This window comes from Schistocerca gregaria, chromosome 1, assembly GCF_023897955.1.
Source record: "Schistocerca gregaria isolate iqSchGreg1 chromosome 1, iqSchGreg1.2, whole genome shotgun sequence".
NCBI lineage: Eukaryota > Metazoa > Arthropoda > Insecta > Orthoptera > Acrididae > Schistocerca > Schistocerca gregaria.
Genome location: NC_064920.1, coordinates 104,194,208 through 104,212,419, shown reverse-complemented (window position 1 = coordinate 104,212,419; position 18,212 = coordinate 104,194,208).

The following is an 18,212-nucleotide window of genomic DNA, read 5'->3' as shown; positions in this document are numbered from 1 at the left end:
TGGCAAAAATACGCATTTACTTGGAGTCGTAAGACAGATTTAAAATACATTCACTGATTTCAGAAATAACCTAAGAAAAAAGAAGGCCTCTTGAAAGCAGTGTAGCACCTATAAATAAATTAATAAGCAGGGTGTGGAACTGTCACGCCTTCTCTTCCTTCAGGTACAACCTCCTTCCAGAAGAAATTCCGGAACTGCTAAGCTAGATTCGTTGGTCACTCAGTGTGTGAGATTGAGACTAAAAATAAAATGTTAGTTCTGTTATGTTCATTATTGTCGGCTATTACTCACTGTGTTATATCTATCTTTGTTTCTTAAAATATATGAAAACATAGCGTACAAATCGCACGAAAATCTATTTGAGCGCTTGAGAGAAAAAGCATTTTGTGCAATAACTGGATGAACAACCCATAGGTGAAAAAGAAATATATCGCTGGACAAGGGTTGTTAGTACAGACATCGTATGAATGAGGCATTGAGGGAACAAGAAGCCGTAAAAGCCATACAACAAGCCATTTTTGTTATGTGAAACGAGGAAATGGGTGTCCGGCATTCAGTTACGACATGTAGATTTTATACAAACAGTAAAAATCTGGGTAATCTATAATAAGTTTCGTTTTAAAGTGTAATTTTTCTGCAGATTTAAAGTACAGAGAATCTGTATGCACTGGGGATATTCAACAGTGAGTGAGGAAAAAGGATACATTAAAGAGATACTTTTAGGAAAAGTAAGACATGTTCAAGCTTGAAAAGTGAATTTTAAGTCTCTCTGATGCACCGGCTTACAGCGCCACCTAGGGTGAAGATAGGTGATACTCACGAATAAGCCTATTCCTTATATACCTTAGGAAAATGTGTGATGTATACACATGCGACCTCTTTCTTAAATATGGGAACATGTTAGAGTTTAGGAAAGAACTGGACTGCGATTATGCAAAGAACAACAGAAAAATTGTTACCAGGCCAAACAACTAACGAGACCTTCCAAATTACGAGCTATGTAAAGCCAGCAAATGTTAAGTAAGTAATCGGAGGATCCTACCACACGCAGGAAAGTGTTAAAAGAGATACCGAAAAAACTACCAAGGCAGGCAAGGAGATATTCCATGTGCTGACATCCCAAGTCATGGCAAGTATCACTGATTTCCACAGAAAATAGAAAGAGTTAAAACAATTCACTCTTTGCAATGATGGACCTCGAAATGAGACTATACTTTTGCACAACCGAGCAAAACGTATTAGGTGATTTCCAAACCAGACAATGATAGAAGAAACCAGCCTGCATAGCCATGTGTGTTACGGCACCGCCACTGGGTCTTGGACTGGGTTATCCACCATGGACTGAATCCGACAGGCAGATTAACGACGAGAATCAAGTGTGCTAACCAGCCTGGATGTTCTTTGTAGGCGGTTTTCATATATACCAGTTGCTGAATATCAAACTGATAGCCAAGTGTCGTGTGAGTTATAAGTTTCGAAAACGTTAAGTAAACATCCACACATTTTCACAAAGCTGACACTATACACAGACAGTTGGGGTAATCATCTCCCTCCTGGAGGGTAATGGGGTGGCGAAATTGAAGGCGTCTGGTGAGCCTACTTTCTAAACATGCCGATCTCATGTACAGGCTGGACAGAGGTAAAGAAGAGAAAACCATGCTGCTAAATGTAATCGAGGCAACAAAATGGTTCTTATCCTTCTACCTAATCCTAAAATGTATCTCAGTGCGAATGCAAGATATATTTTCCTTCCGAAATATCAGCGACATAAGCTAACTACGCTCAATTATCTTTAGATTTTGTATCAACTGGCTGCAGCACTACGTCTTTAAGAAAACATGCATGGGTTGTTTCAGTACTGTCTTGTGGCCTTGTCTTCTGTCTCAACCCTCCAACAGCGCACATAGATCATAATGAAGAAACATCAGCAGAATACCAAACGTTATCTTATCGCCACGCCAGAGTATTTGAGGGTTTGAGACAGAAAGCATATTCTGTAATAAGTATAGGTTTATTAATTCTGGATAACTAATTCACAGGTACAAAAGAATTATGTCGCCGGAAAAGGGTTGTGATAACAGATATCTCATTTATGAGACATTTGGGAACCAGAAGCCAATAAATGTTGCAACATGCCGTTTTTGACATGTGCAAGGAAGAAATTGGTATCCTGCACTCAGTTACGAGGTACAGATCTTATATAAACAGTAAAAACCAGTAAAATCTGTAATACGTTTCATTTTAAAGTGTAATTTTTATTTTGGGTTTAAAGTACAGAAAATCTGTATGCTCTTTGAATATTCATCAGTCGGAGAGGAAAATGAATACCACAAAGGGATAATTTTAGCTAAAGCAAGGCATGTTATTGCTTGAAAAGGCGATTGATGTCTCTCTGATACAGCGCCTTACATCGCCACCTAGGATGAAAAGAGGTTATACGCAAGAATAACCCTATTCCTCATAAACGTTAGGAAAATGTATAACGTATACTCCTGCGAGCTCTTTCTTAACGACTAGAACATGATAAGAGTTTAGGAAGGAATTGGACTGCGATTATGCAGAGAACGTTATAAGGTCAATCAACTAGCTCGACAGCCTTCATAATTACGAGCAATGTAATGCCAGAAAAGGTTACGTAAGCGCTCAGAGAATACTACTACACGCAGGACAGTGTTAATAAAGATAACAATAAAAACTACCAAGACGGACAAGGAAATATGGGATATGCTGACGTCCCAAAACATGCCAAATATCACTGTTTTACACAGAAAATAGGGAGGGTTAAAAAAGTTCAGTCTTTGCAATGATGGTCATAGAAATGAGACTATACTTTTGCACAACAGAGCGTAGCACAAGAAAGAAAACATATTAGGAGTTTTACACACCATACAATGATAGAAGATACCAGCCTGCGTAGCCGTGTGTGTTGCAACACCGCTACTGTGACTTGAGCTGGGGCGTTCACCATAGACTGAATCCGCCTGGCATATTAACGATGAGAATCAGTGTGCCAGCAAAACTGGATATGGCTTCTAGATGGTTTCACCATATACCAATTGCTGAATATCAAACTGGTAGCCAAGTGACGTGTGAGCTATAAGTTTCGAAAACATTAAGTCAAACACAAAGCCAACACTGTACATATACGGTTGGGGCATTCATCTCCCTCCTTGAGGGATAATGGGGTTGCGACATTAAAGGCGTCTGCTGAGCCGAGTTCCTAAACATGCCTACCCCATGTACAGGCGGGACGGTGACAAAAGGAAGTGAACCTTGCTACTATATGTGGTCGAGTCAATAAAGTGGCTCTAACCCTTGTTTCTAATCCTAACAGGTTCCTCATTGCGTTACATCATATACATTTTTATTCCTAAATGCCAGTCACATAAATCCACTACCCTTACTTTCCTTTTAATTTTTGTATCAGCTGTTGGGAACACCAGTTGTTTAAGCCATTATGCATTGGTTCTTTGAGTCCTACATTGTCGCCTCAGTTTTCCGTCTCAGCCCTCCAACCTCACTGATAGGCCATCCACAAGAAACACCAGGTTATCTTATCACGCCAGAGTGTGGACTTGGGACAGAAAGTACATTTACCAATAACTGTAGGTCTTTTTAGCTCTGGTTGAACAATCCACAAAGATAAAAGAGTTACATCGCTTGAGAAAGTGACAGGCAGGTATAAAAATTACCCTTGCCCATAACTGATAATCCTCCTGAACAAGAGTCTTACCATACAGGGCGTCAGAATGATTACTGTTAATAGAAACTTTAACTAAGCACGTCCTATACGTCGGAGATATTGTGAAACTTGAGAAAACCTACTATTACATATTGCTGTACATATGTAATTAAGACATTATTTTGATAGTGCGTTTGTATCAAACCACAAATAGGATTTCAAAATTACTAATAGATGTTACTGATATATATCCTAAACTAGCAACTAATATGTATAAAACACAGGCATCTGGCATGGCGAGCAGTCAGAAATCTATGCAGTGTACCTGTCTTTATGTAGTCTACAAACAGAGATAACATTCATCATTATGAATTAACTCTTATAAGGGAAGACAACATGGGTAAAAAGGGCTACAATACAATGGTACATTCAGAGTTGAAATGTTCTTACTGTTTTTTAAAATATGGTGTGTACAAAGACCCATTCCAGACAAACACCCTTTCTTTTATGTACAAGGGCCATGCAGTCCAACTAACGACGTACATAACATGTAATTCGTTACAGAAAAAACTGAACGAATGGCCAAGGGAACATATTGTGCTGCAGACAATATTATGTCAGCAAGAAGGAAACCAGATCCGGAATGCTCTGTGACTTTGAAGAATTCTCTTCCTATTTCAAATTTGTTGAAACATAGGTTTGTAGGTTCTTCTTGTCCAAGTGACGCAAAATAACGATCTTAAGCTTATGTTAGTATCGTCAACTATCTGACTATATACGAATTTGTATCACTGTCTGCTCGCTACACACCCATGTCATCCACGAGCCCTCCAAGAAATCTTCAGCAACACTGTCACCAAACCAAAACATAGCTAGACACCAACATTCCTGGACCGTTAGGAGTTCTGCTTTTGGAAACATCGGGAGATACTGAAATCGCTGCCCAGACAAAGGATTAGTCTTCAAACTTGTAGAACACTGCTACGAGTAGTATTCCGTTGAGAAAGGTATCCACCAAAATCTCACATACCGAGAGAGCAACAAAACTAGCCATACAATTAAGGAACTTCTGCTAGGATCAGAAACAGAATGCGTAACGCTTAACGAAAATGAGCATCTTTTGAAAACTTCCATATTACCACTTGGTAGGAGTAAACACTTTTGCGAAGAACAGAAGGGTTGTTTGTCAGATTCACTCGAATCTGCTAAGATAATATGCAGTTAGGAATAAGGGTTACAGTCACTAATGGAAATTTTTACAAAATATGGGACGGAAATGTTTTTGTTTTAGGTGCGATCCTGTGGGGACTTAATAAGTGCACTTAAGCCACTAAGTAAACATGTCGTGAACAAGTGTTGTTTAGTTTGTGGTTCATGTAGAAAGAGTCGAAATCTTCATGTGTTCCTGTTATACTTGTTTGTATAACGTCCTTACTGTAGAAGGTGGTTTCGGCCGCTGAGTAGCCTAAATCTTAATACGAAAAAAAAAATCGTTTCTCAGCAAGTGCCCACAACGGTTTTAATTTAACGCGCCTACCTGAAGCATTCAGCCAATCTTCTTACAGATACACCATCGGGATCGGGATATAATTGGAATCACTTTTGATCAAACACACACTGCGTACTATGATATGTAACAGTACTCGTTTTCTAGCACGTTGCTGACTCATTTGCATCAGGATAAAATCTTGATGAAACAAGAGGGAAAGACTCATTTCTGACTGCAGTGGATTACTGTAACAATAGTCAAACCCGAGATTGGCCACAAGATTGTCCGTATCTTCAGTTAGCCAACACAAGAACTGTTTCCATTAAGACTTTTAATGGAGGTATGGTGAGCTCAAACAAATCGGGATTGATTGATAATCAGCACAAATTATAGTGTTCTGGATGTGTACTACAAGCACACATGATTGGTCGGAACAAAACTCCGCCGCATGTATTTGTTTGTGAAAATAAGGCTCAAGTCACCCACAGTGGGCAGACAAGGACCTGTCACATACGTAACGAATGTGGACACTTGAGTCAGAACTGTCCGAGAACTTTTGCTTTGAAAAGCTCCTTACAGCAGCGAAAGAAATTAATCTTAGCAGCAGCAGCAGCCACTGCATTCCAGTTAATAAATAATGTAGAGTCAGCCTATCTAAATCCAACGTAATCGTGCTGGCGAGTGCGACAATGAGTAATGTCAGGATGAAACGTCACAGAAGAGGTTCCTTTTAAAAGTGATGTACCGATTATATCCAACAAAAGGAGACCAACATGCGTTGTAAATTTCAACACCTACACAGAGCAGAATACAGACAAGATACCAGTCAAATCACGTGCGAATATAAATTTCCGAATTATCATCTACGTACTGTCATCAAAACAGCCCAAGGACCGGTAGGAAACCTTATACGCAGCTGGAAAACGAGGGTCCAATACACGAGCTGCAATAAAAAATCCAGAAGCCACAACCAGCAGGAACAGATTGTATATAACAGGCAGTAAACGCGATAAGGTAATGAGGAAATGTAAACAGAGCTGTGTCAAGAATAAACAAGCGAGTAGAGGTGAACACCGAACGTGAAGTGAGTAGCGAGTCGCAGAAACGACAGCCAACCGACGTGGAGTGCATCCGAACGTAAATGCAGCACGCGGACAGAGCAAAAAACAAAGACGGAGCTCAAAGTAACGGAAGACGCGCCGTAGACGGCCAGATCTAAATGTCAACGAATTTAAAAAAGACAGTAAATATCAGCTAAAACACAGATGCATCATTATGGAGACTGACACTGAATACTAACAGACTTACAATAGACCTAAATTTCCAGCTTCACAACAGTTTCATTATGAATCTGAAGCCGACCACATGTTATTACAATATGATATGAATGCCTCGAAAGCGGTAGGAAATTTAGCTCTAAAGGGACAGTACAACATCTCTTTCACTCAGAGAAAGCAGTGTGGTTCAAAGATATTGAGTAACTTTCATTACAAACAGGCATAGGCTGTAGACTATATGATTGATATGCAACTTCAGGTAGTACTTTAAAGTTTGTTTTATATAACTGTTTAGGAAAACACGGCAGGACCTCCTATTTCATGATGATCGTTGCTGTGTACTGAATACAAAAGACCATCATTGAAACTTTAATCCTTTCAAGGGTTTATACGACTTTTCGAAAACAATTACATTTATAGATGTTTGGGAACAAAATATTCCACCCTACTCAGAAATACATTCCATACTTCAATTTTGTGCAATCATCTTGACCATATAGTCATCTTGACCACGTCTACGCAACTGAAAATGTCTGTGATAGGCGTCCTTGCAACTGACGTAATTCCAGCCGAATTTCCTGACAACGGTGTGTGTTCCGTAATCATAAACGTAGACAAACAGCCCACAAAATTATACAGAAACCGTTGGATATTAAGCATTTTTCTTCTATGAGATAGAGAACTGGATGACGCCGGTAAAGACCCGCGGACCGCTTGCTTACGTTCACACAATAGGTATACATCTAAACTGGACTGGAGGATCAATGCAGCAAAGAGAAGACCAAGGCAATGTTTAATAGCTTATGAGAGAGAGAACCGGAGGCAATAGATAAACCACAGTACTACCCGATTCTAAGAAAGCTCAACTGCAAGTGTAACAAGACGATCAGGCATCAGTAACAAATAAAAGAGTTTAAAGGTCAGTATTTTCAGAATCAATGAGGAAGAAGTGTTAAGTACTAAAGATGAAGTAAACTCTAGTCCAACTGTAGAAGACGTTCATCGATGAGCTGTTAGTAATTGAACAAACTGTGTAAAAGTACACTCTACTTTGTTTGCCAGATTTCCTACAAAGTGTTTTGTCTATGTGAATCCTTCCCCCATCACTATGCATTCTAGGCTAATTGCATGGGGTATAAATGGCGAGATATTCAAAAATAGTAGATGAGAGACGATTCGATTTACTGTGGATATGACCAGAGCTTGCATACTTGCCAGATTTCTGGGCCCCTTATCGCTATAATTTAATACCTTCCTCATTTTAATTAGGGTTACTTACGTTTCCCAGAATTGTTTCATGCTCACGTTATCCTTGTCACTGATATTTATGACCCAATTAATGTAATTATGAGACATGATGGTGTCTAAAATGATGGAACAATGATGTCAGTATCGAATATGGGTGCATAAGCTGTGGATGCGTAAACCACCAACCCACTCCGAAACAGTTCCAATTCCCACAGTTGTATACCAAAACCACGCATTCATGGTGTTGGAGGCTCACTAGTGATTTGATGGACTTGACACTTCAATGCATGGTTTATTTATTTAGGGCAGTTTCTGGAATCTTATGACAAAAGGCAGCCAACAGACAAGGCAAAGCAAAAAAGGAAGTCGTCAGCTACTCACTTCATAGTCTCAATGGAATCACAGGGAGCATCATGTCAAGGGATGACGATCAGGCAAGTATGGATGCAGAAGCTGAGGAAAGCACCCTGCTCAATAGCAACTTCGAACTTAGAACTACTTGAACCTAACTAACCTAAGGACATCACACACATCCATGTCCGATGTAGGAATCGAACCTGCGACCGTAGTGGTCGCGCGGTTACAGACTGAAGCGCCTAGAACCCCTCGGCCACACCGGTTGGCGACCTTTTACAGAACTAAAGGCAATAACATATCCTCCCACAAGCATCTACCATGATGTAGGAGCTCTATGGCGCATACGTTAAAGCAACCAGGCGTACTGTTACGCTATTGGAAGGCAGAGACAGCTTATGACGAGAAACTCAAAACTGTAGCGAAAGAACTTTTAGACATTTCCCATACATATACGAAATATTAGACGCCATGAAAGGAAAAACGCCTCATAAAGACACACCTACTTAAGAGAAACCAGGAGGATATTTTCAACATTGCAACTAACAGACAAGCCCAAAGAGCTAATTTCCCTTTCTAACATGTGTACATAGTTTAATTAAAGATCAAGACGGATATAGCCGACATAAGTACTTCTGAGTATTTAATGCATCAGCGAGGTACTGTCTCCTACAAAAATGTGTGTGATTATAGATATCCTATGTATGGCTTATTCACAGAACCAGAAGCCCAACAAGCGATTTAGCATGCCATTTTTGGCGTGTTCAAGGAAGAAAGCGGTATCCACAGCGTAGTTAAGGGATGCAGATGTCGTACAAGTAGAGAAAGTCAAGGACTCTGTAACTAGTTTCATTTTAAAGTGGGATTTTCACCAGGTTTTAAGTAGAGAGACAAGTGCATCTAACCTATATGAACTGGGAATATTCGACTGTGGGTGAGGAAGAAGGGTGGCACGAACCGAACATGTTCTGGGAAAGAAAGACATGTTCCCGATAGGTCTTTCGTTCTCAAAACATTATGGTTTTGAAAACGATTTTATATCTCTTTGATGCACAGACATTTGATGTGACCATGAAGGGCGAAGGAAGGCAACGTGAAAAAATACACCTACCCTACAGATATATTAGGAGAAGTCTAAAGTATGCTGCTCAGAGCACTACCTTCACGATTTGAGTATGTTAGAGATTACGAAGGAATTCGAATGTGATTTTGTAGCGAACTATACAAAATTGTTAGAGGATAAATCACTAACTGGAATTATGAACTGTTTACTGCCGGCAAAGGCTAAGTAACCACTCAGCGAATGCTACCACTAGCAGAAGGGTGTTAGAAGGCATTTTGAGAACAATTACACCTACAGTCAAGGAGATCTGTGACATGGTGGCGTCACAAACCATGCCAAATATTTGGAAATCATTGTTATCCACTCAAAACAGGGATAGTTAAAAATCTTCACTCTTTACCATGATGGCCCTGAAAATGAGGTTATACTTTTGCGCTACTGAAATTACCATAGGCAAAACAATAGGTATATTAGATATTTCCCACAATGGACAATGATAATAGACACGGGCATGGACTGCCGCATGTGTTAATGCGTTCCAGGATTCGAGCATGTGCGCCGGATTCTGGACTGAACCTTTCTGGGAGGTTAATGATTAGGGCTGGGGTTTTACCCAGTCTGGATGTGGTTTTTAGAAGGTTTCCCACACCCAACGTGGTAAATACCAGACTCGTTTCCAAATCTGGTTTCAGTTAAAGATTTGCAAGTATTTTGAAAAACATTCGCACATTTTCACATGGCTGACACTATACAGAGACAGTTACGATATACATCCACCCCCTAGGAGCAATCTGGCGGCAACAGGAAGAGGAGCTTCTCAGCCCTTTAACTTCTGGGTGCCAATCAGTTCCCAGTTGTAAGGACCATGAAGATAAGATACGAGAAATTACGGCTCATACCTAGGCATATAGTTGGTCGTTTCTCCCTCGCTCTGTTTGAGATTGGGAAGGTACCGTCCTCCACGCACCGTATGGTGACGTTCGGATTATCCGTGTAGATGTAGATGTAGAATCATGCCAACCCTATGTAATGAGGGACAAATGCAAATGAAAGTGAAAAAGTAAAACAAGAACAAAACCAAGGTACTAGATGACACCTTGTAAATAAAATGGCACCTATACTGCTCTGATCCTGGCACAAAACAGAACTGATTCCTCAGTATCATGCACCATTTAGATTTTGACTGCTGGAGTATCTGTCACACAATGTCACTGTATTTCTTTTTGTTTGAATTTCTGGATCAACTGTTTGAAATACCGGCTATTTACGCCGATACCCAGTGGTTCCTAAGTCCCACGAAGGTCATTCAATAAGTAATGCCACACATTTAAAAAAAAACATTAATGCACATAGACAAACGTCCTTGGGGCTTCACATTTCATGTCTATTCTGTGTGCCAGTGAAGTTTCGAACCGTTTTGACAGATAGCAGAGCCACAGTACAGCGTCAAAATGGCGTCTACATACGACTCACGTTGGAAGCAGCGTGCTGTTATGGAATTCTTGTGTGCAGAAAAAGAAACATCCATAAACCATTTTTTTGTGCAGTGTATGGCGATGCTGCAGTTGATAGGAGTACAGTTGGGCGATGGTTAAAGGAAGTTACAGACTCTGGAAATGCAGAAACAGAGCTCCATGATCACCCACGCTCGGGACATCCTGTCACAGCCACTGCCGCAGACATGCTGCATCGTGCGGATCCCATTATTCGTGCAGATCGCCGCATCACAACTCGACAATTGGTTCTACAGTTGTCGGTCACTGCGTCTGCAATGATCGAGACTCTTGCATATTGAAAGAACTGTGCACGACGGGTTCCGCGAATACTAGCAGTGGACTACAAGATTCTAAGAAAGGGGGTTTCATATAAATTGTTGGAGCGTTTTGAGAATGACGGAGAGACCTCCTTTTCACTTATCGTTACGGGGGACGAAATATCTTTGCACCAGTTTGCTCCAGAAACAAAAAGGCAGTCCATAGAGTGGCATCACCCTCATTCACTACAAAAGAATAAACTGCAGACCCTGGATAAACTGAAGACCCGTTTCCGACGTTTTCGATTAGACAACAATACAGCAGAAATCTCGCTCCAACACGATAATGCACGCGGGCTGAGAATCCAGGAACACATCGCCAAATGTGATGGACATCATTGCCTCATCCACCCTACATTTCAGACCCTCGCACCCTCGGACGCCGGTCTCTTGAGCCGCTTACAGATTCTCTATGGGGAACACAGTTTGAAGATGACGAGACTGGCATTCATGCAGTGAAAACATGGCTACGCCTACAGGACAAGAGCTTTTACGAGCAGGGAATACATGCTCTTCCACAACGTCGGCGTACGACGATGGAACGTGAAGGAGGCTACGTTGAAAAATAAGACATGGACAAGATATGTCGATGTATATTGCCACCATATTCTAACGATAAATATGTTCTGCGAAAAAAAATATCGGGCGTTACTTATTGAATGACCCTCGTATAAAGTGGCCTGGGCTTCCCAGCTCAAACGTTAGTAACACCAACACACTGTCCTGAAGAAACAGCAGCTGAATGATAAATATTATGGTACGGTTATGCTGGAGGCTTTGAAGGCTTGAAGCAGAAAGGATAGTCTCTAATAACAATTGGTTTACTAGATGTTGTTGCACAATCCACAGGGAGACAAAGTTATATCACTGGTCAAGGGGATAACCAGATGTGTTAAGTTGCTACTGCCAATGGTTTACCATTCTCTTGGTGGAGTGTCCTGATTGATAGGAGGCCAAGACGACATTCTTGCATGTATGTGTACACTGTTTATAAAATCCTTAAGCAACCAGGCATTACTACTGAGACTAATTGCGGAACCTGACTTACTGTAATAGATCACTGTTCATTAAGATATCAGAAAGAAACGGAAATTGTTGATTTCAACACATACTTTCTTAATTTATTTATACGGTTGCAAAATGATTATAAATAAAATTTCGTGAATGTAGGACCTCGGCAACTCATGTCAACATGTACTGTTAGTACCTGCCAACTAAAGGGAATGGGTGCTAACACGTCAGTGTGTTTGTAATCACATGTAACACTGTTAATAGGTAATAGATTGTTTTCATTCAGCGAACATGTCAATACAATTACGCAGTAGATGCCAAAGGCACATTTTAACGTAAGGAAAAATATATTAAGAACGGTTTCAAAACTGTTCTCTAATGCGCAAGTTATGGCAGTTTTATTTTATAACATCTCTGAAGCGAATTTCGCTGTTAATGGATCATCTCTCAATTCGTGAATGTTTTACCTTTTGACAAAAGGCTTTTATATCTGCGACATATCTGCCTAATTATGTGAAAAAAGTGTGAATCTCTATCTACCAACTTGAGACGAACAGTCATCATGACCTCCGGCATCCGAACCGGATAGGCACCGAAAGAAGAAGCAGGGAAAGAAGAAGAATTACACATAATATGTTGAGCTAATTATGCATCAGAGGAGAAGTGGGTGTGAAAGCACTGGGAGCAAACATAACCACCTTTACCGTGTATATCTCCCCCGAAAAGGAATGCATGGACTCTTAGAGCTTTAACACACATTGCCGTACGAATACGGCAGCTAGGTCCCACAGGTAAGACGTAATAACCCTACGAAGACACCTCCGTACTTCAATAATGTATCCATCTGTTACTTTTTCCGGACAGGGAAAAGGCTCGAAGTAGCACAACACTTTTTTTGACATAACAAGCACTTTATCTTGAGTTGGGGAGCTGGGCTGAAGGCAAGGTGCGGCAATTAGCGGAACATGCTTTCGTAGATACTAGATGAAAAGCATATAATAGAAATAATATTTACTCCCCCATGAACCTACGTTATAAGTAAGGGCACCTTCTGCTTTTCAGAAAGAAGACGTCTGGACTGAGCACTCGAGATAGAATGCTGCTCACATTAAGAGCTACTGGATTACCCTAAACGGCTTTCACGGTACGTTACACCAATGGCACTGTTGTTGGCACAGTTCCATCCCAACAGCAACTCTAACGCCATCCCTTTGATTTTGGCAATGACGACGCCACTCCGCAACTTTCGTGAAGTAAGTCTCCGACGCCCTAGTGGCTTGTGCTTCAGTCTTGCTCGTAGTAACCGAAATCGCAGGTGGTCGCTGTGTCGTGAGCCGAGCAAACACGTGTAGTACGACACACGTGGCAAGACTGTGATTTGTCTCTTCCTCTGGCGCGCGGGGCGGAGGTAACTATGGAGAAGCTTGTTCTGTGTTTTGTTTCAAGAAGCCGTCGTAATACTCAGTGAAGAGTTTCCTATAACAAATGGAACTTCTATTTTGATTGTCATATTGTTTGGAACGTTTACCTCTGTAAAGTAAATATTTTTCCCGTTATTAGCTGTGTTATTAAGAGAGCGCGTTCTTCGTCGCCCTTTTTGAAGAAAAGAGGCAGGTAAGTCTTGCTAAACCCCGGCCTTCAGTCAGAGGTGCAGTAAGCAATGGTAAGTTAAGTGCATTTTACTGGGAACTCTAATGAAAATGGTTCGCGGCTCATCTTTAGCTAAGTGTAGTAGCTGTCGATACAGTTAAGTAAAGTATTAGCAAATACTTTTTATAATTTTATTATACGACAAAAGCAAATGCAGCATTATCATTAGCACACATTCGATATTGTCTGAATAACCTAATAAACATGAGTTGACTTATTTTTCAAATAACTTGTTTACTTGTCATATATTGGACTTACTTATAAATTAGTTTACTTACTGTTATGTCTATTTGAAGTCATAAACAATAATAACGACTAATTATATAACAAACTTTCGAAATAACTTCTAAGAGAACATAATAGATAAATAATTCATTCGTAATGTGAAATACTTTGTTTGACATACACACAACCTTTTTTATTCTCAGTTAGGGAGTTGAGATAGGTAGTTGAGAAAAGCTGTTACTGTTTGTGGTTGGCGGGAAGTTATACTCCGTGTGTTATGTTGAAATCTGGGTTTCAGTACTATGTCAATGTTAAAACAGTGATGCGTCGGAATATGGAGAATTAAATAATCTAGATGCCTAAGATTAATTATTTTGAGTACATATTTTGAACAGAACACCGGAATATCCTCCTGCAAGCAAAAGAATACCTCTAGACACTTATCAACAACAAAGATGTCGAAATACATCGAATGAAGACAATATATGAAGTAACGAAAATTACTATATCAATTTTATAAGCATCTTCCTTTTATGAATAAATCTACCTGTGTTCGTATTTGTTGGCGGTGGCAGAAAGAACTAGGTCAACATATGTAAAAAAAAAGTTGTTTACAAGCTCTGCAATTAAGTATTGCAGACACATGTACAAACGTTATAAAAAATATACACATTTACAGTAATGAGATGATATAAATGTAACAGAAATAAAATCAAGGAAAATGCAAATACTGTTGAAACTGGGAAACGTGATTTAAACTAAAGATATGTACTCTGTTGGAGAACAAATAAACTGGAATCGAGCTGACAACAACAATGACATATTTAATCATCGATTATTCTGTGCAGTCCCCAAAGGTGAAATCGCTGTATATAATGTGTATGAACATTATACATGGATTGACACTTTAACGGCCGACTGTTCAAACTTGAAAGCATCAAATAATGAGAGAGCCCACAACTGATGGTAAAATCCATGGACTTGATAATAAACGTATTGCTCATTGCGAGCATACCCCAGTGCACAAAATACATCTAATAAAATCACGTGCTTCATGGTTGACAGCCGAATTACATGAAAAGTGATAAAGAATACGGACGCTGATAAGAGACATTATAAGGCAAATACAAACAATTAATGTTAAAAATGAAGAGAATTCATAATCTAGGAAATAATTAATTATTCCCAATCTTGAACAGTCAATGCATCAGAAAGCTGCAAGTCTTGAATAGTCATTGTCACAGGAGAGGATTTGAAAACCAGAGTTAGCCGAGTAGTGAAATCAAAGCATTCAAAGATAAATAAGTTCTTGATGAAGAGAAAAATAAATTCCTGTGGTAAATGTTTATACTAAAATCAGAAAGTGGTTGAAAATATAAAAAAATTGTGATACAAATACAAAAAGTAATGTTGAATCACAGCTAGCTATTGTTGAAAGAAAATATTACAAAAAGGTTACTATAATTTTGCCAGAGAATAAACTCAAATGAAATATTAAAGAGAAACAATGTATCAAACACGAAAAATTCTCTTTCTGTGATTCCTAAAAACTTTGAAGCTGTAAGTAATGATGTAGTAAACAGAAATTTTGTAAATAGCTCATGTACTGTGTTGGCTAATATTCCACTGAAAAATTTTTCACATGAGGACAGTTTACTTCTGGTTTACTTTGTACAACATTGTACAAAAATTTCTCACCGAATGAAACTGAAAGTGTTAAAATTAAGCTAAATAAAAATTTTTTGATGGCTAACTTTTCTATGGATGGATCAAAATTTTTCAGTAAAAAAGTTTCTTAACTAATTTCTGGTCTAAAAGGTGTATTTTTGAATGGATCAATTTAAAGAGAAAGACATGGTAGAGTTGAAAGATGTAAAAACAAGATAAATAAATTAATCATTTAAGAAAGCATTTGAAAACATGACATAGTTGAATGGTTTAAAATGAGAATTGTCATTTCCAGTTCAATGGAATTTAGTACATGGTCCAGGTCATCAATTCTTTAAAATGTGTGGGTAAACCTAGAATTATAGATAAAATAAGTAGATAAGATCACAACAATTACAACTACCAACAGACTGGAGGAAATCAAATTGGTGATATGCTAATCATGAATGAGGAAAACGTAATAATCATAATGGTTACATTTTCAGGCAAGGGGATACCGAACAAATCATTGATATAACAATGGGCATAGAAGCCTTGACAACAGAATCAGAAAATGACACAGACACCACGATGCAAGGAGGTAAAAACACTCAAAAATCCAAGTATAGCACAGCGGAAAATCGTAGGAATCGCTCCATTGAGTGTCTGAAACTTAAGGGCAAATGAACAGGGTACTAAAATGATCAACAGCAGCAGTGTAGAACATTAAGATAAGTTAAATAATCACCAACTAATTTCAAAGTGCGAACTATCCTATTAATGTTATTTCTGTTGGGAAACAAACATGTCAACCCATTCAGCTGATAGATATATTCAAGGACAATGACCACATATGTATTTAGTTTTTGGAAAACCAATTTTTACGAATGGGTAGAAACTTATCACTTCTCAGAAACTAAAATGCTAACTAATTTAAATGACGATTACAAATTAAAAACCTAATGAAAGAACCATGTAAGTGAGATGTGAACGTCATGAATATTCAGGAAAATTTAAATGTCATCAGATATACAAACAATGCTGAAAGAGTGAGGGGCGAGTACGCTGCTTATTATTGTGGGGTCAATTCTAGTGTTCGATTCCACCCACAAGATTTGACCAATAATGTAATGTGTGATGCTTTTTTGTTTATGTTGCAGATCACAGTTAAATGGTTTCTCTGGATTTCTTCATAATGCACATATTTGAAGAATGCAATGAATATTGTTTTGTTTTCATATCATAATGTGTTTTCAGTGTCTTTTGTTGATGAAAGTAGTCGTGATTTATAAGACTCTTAGTTCTCTCACAATTGCTTCCCTTTACGGATGAGTCAATTGTGTTTACAGCGAATATTCTGTTTGACAGAATGACTGACCATAAATCTACTTATAAGAATCTGATTTGTCTCACAATTGCTTCCCTTTACAGATGAGTCAATTGTGTTTACAGCGAAAATTCTGTTTGGCAGAATGACTGACCATACATCTACTTCTAGACTTTTGAAATCATTAGGCGTTATTGCAGAATTTTGCAAGTGCAGTGTTTCTGGTAATTATATGACAAAGATAATTATATTAAAAAAGATTCCGTCCTCAAGAACTTCCGATGAATACATGTCCAGGTGCCGATAAAAATAATATATGGAAGTTTATACTCAGAAGAACCTCATTGGAAAATCGAGTCAGAATTAAAAAGTAATAATCATGTTAACTTGCGGCCTAACGCATGGCTTTCCAGGCAGGAAGGAGCCCCTGGTCCTCAGCACGAATCCGCCCGGCGGTGTGGAGGTCCGGAAAACCCGCCAGTCTGTGGATGGTTCTTAGGCGGTTTTCCACCTGCCTCGGCGAATAGAGGTTGGTTCCCCTTATTCCGCCTCAGTTACACTATGTCGGCGATTGCTGCACAAACAAGTTCTCCACATATGCGTACACCATCATTACTCCGTCACGCATGCATGGGGGTTACACTCGTCTGGTGAGACATTCCCTAGGGCGTCCGCCAAAGGGCCGAACAGCACAATAACCCTGGGTTCGGTATGGGGCGGCGGAGGGGAGCAGTGGACTAAGGTGGTCGTCGTGGGGTTGTGGACCACTGCAGCTGTGGCGGGGACGGAGCCTCTCCGCCGTTTCTATGTCCCCAGTTAACATACAATACAATACAAGTTAACTTACTATTTTTCTACTAGTATTCTTCTAAATCTGCAATGCAGGGGTGTCTTGTGGCACTGTAGTTGACTGGTTTTCATTTTGTAGAGAAGTCTGCAGAGAATTTTTAAAGCATAGGGTATCATTGGTCGGGCCAGGGATTACAGTTGAAGTAGACAAGTTACATTTTCGAAAGAAGTATGGAAGGGACCTTGAGGTGGTTAGGTTTTGGGTGTTTGGAGCAATAGTTTCTGGAGTGGATTGTGAGGATGTTGTATTTAAGATCGTTCCAAATCCGACAAAGGAAGAAAAAAAAAAAAAAAAAAAACACGCCACACGACTATACAGGGACTCGGGACACTCGAACAATTCTTCCATCCTCACTCTGCGAAACTATGACCACAACCATAGGTGGAAGCACAAGTGGCCAAAACACTACTAGCTAGGGCATAGCCACCTATGGTAAACTAGCATACACCAACAAGCGACAAACGCCAGCAAACCCCTGCATTTCAGCAACACTGAACTGGTAATTACCAGTTGCTATTGTAGCCGACCAACAGGCCACAGGAGGAACGCCGGCGAAGTCGCCCACTGACGCACAAA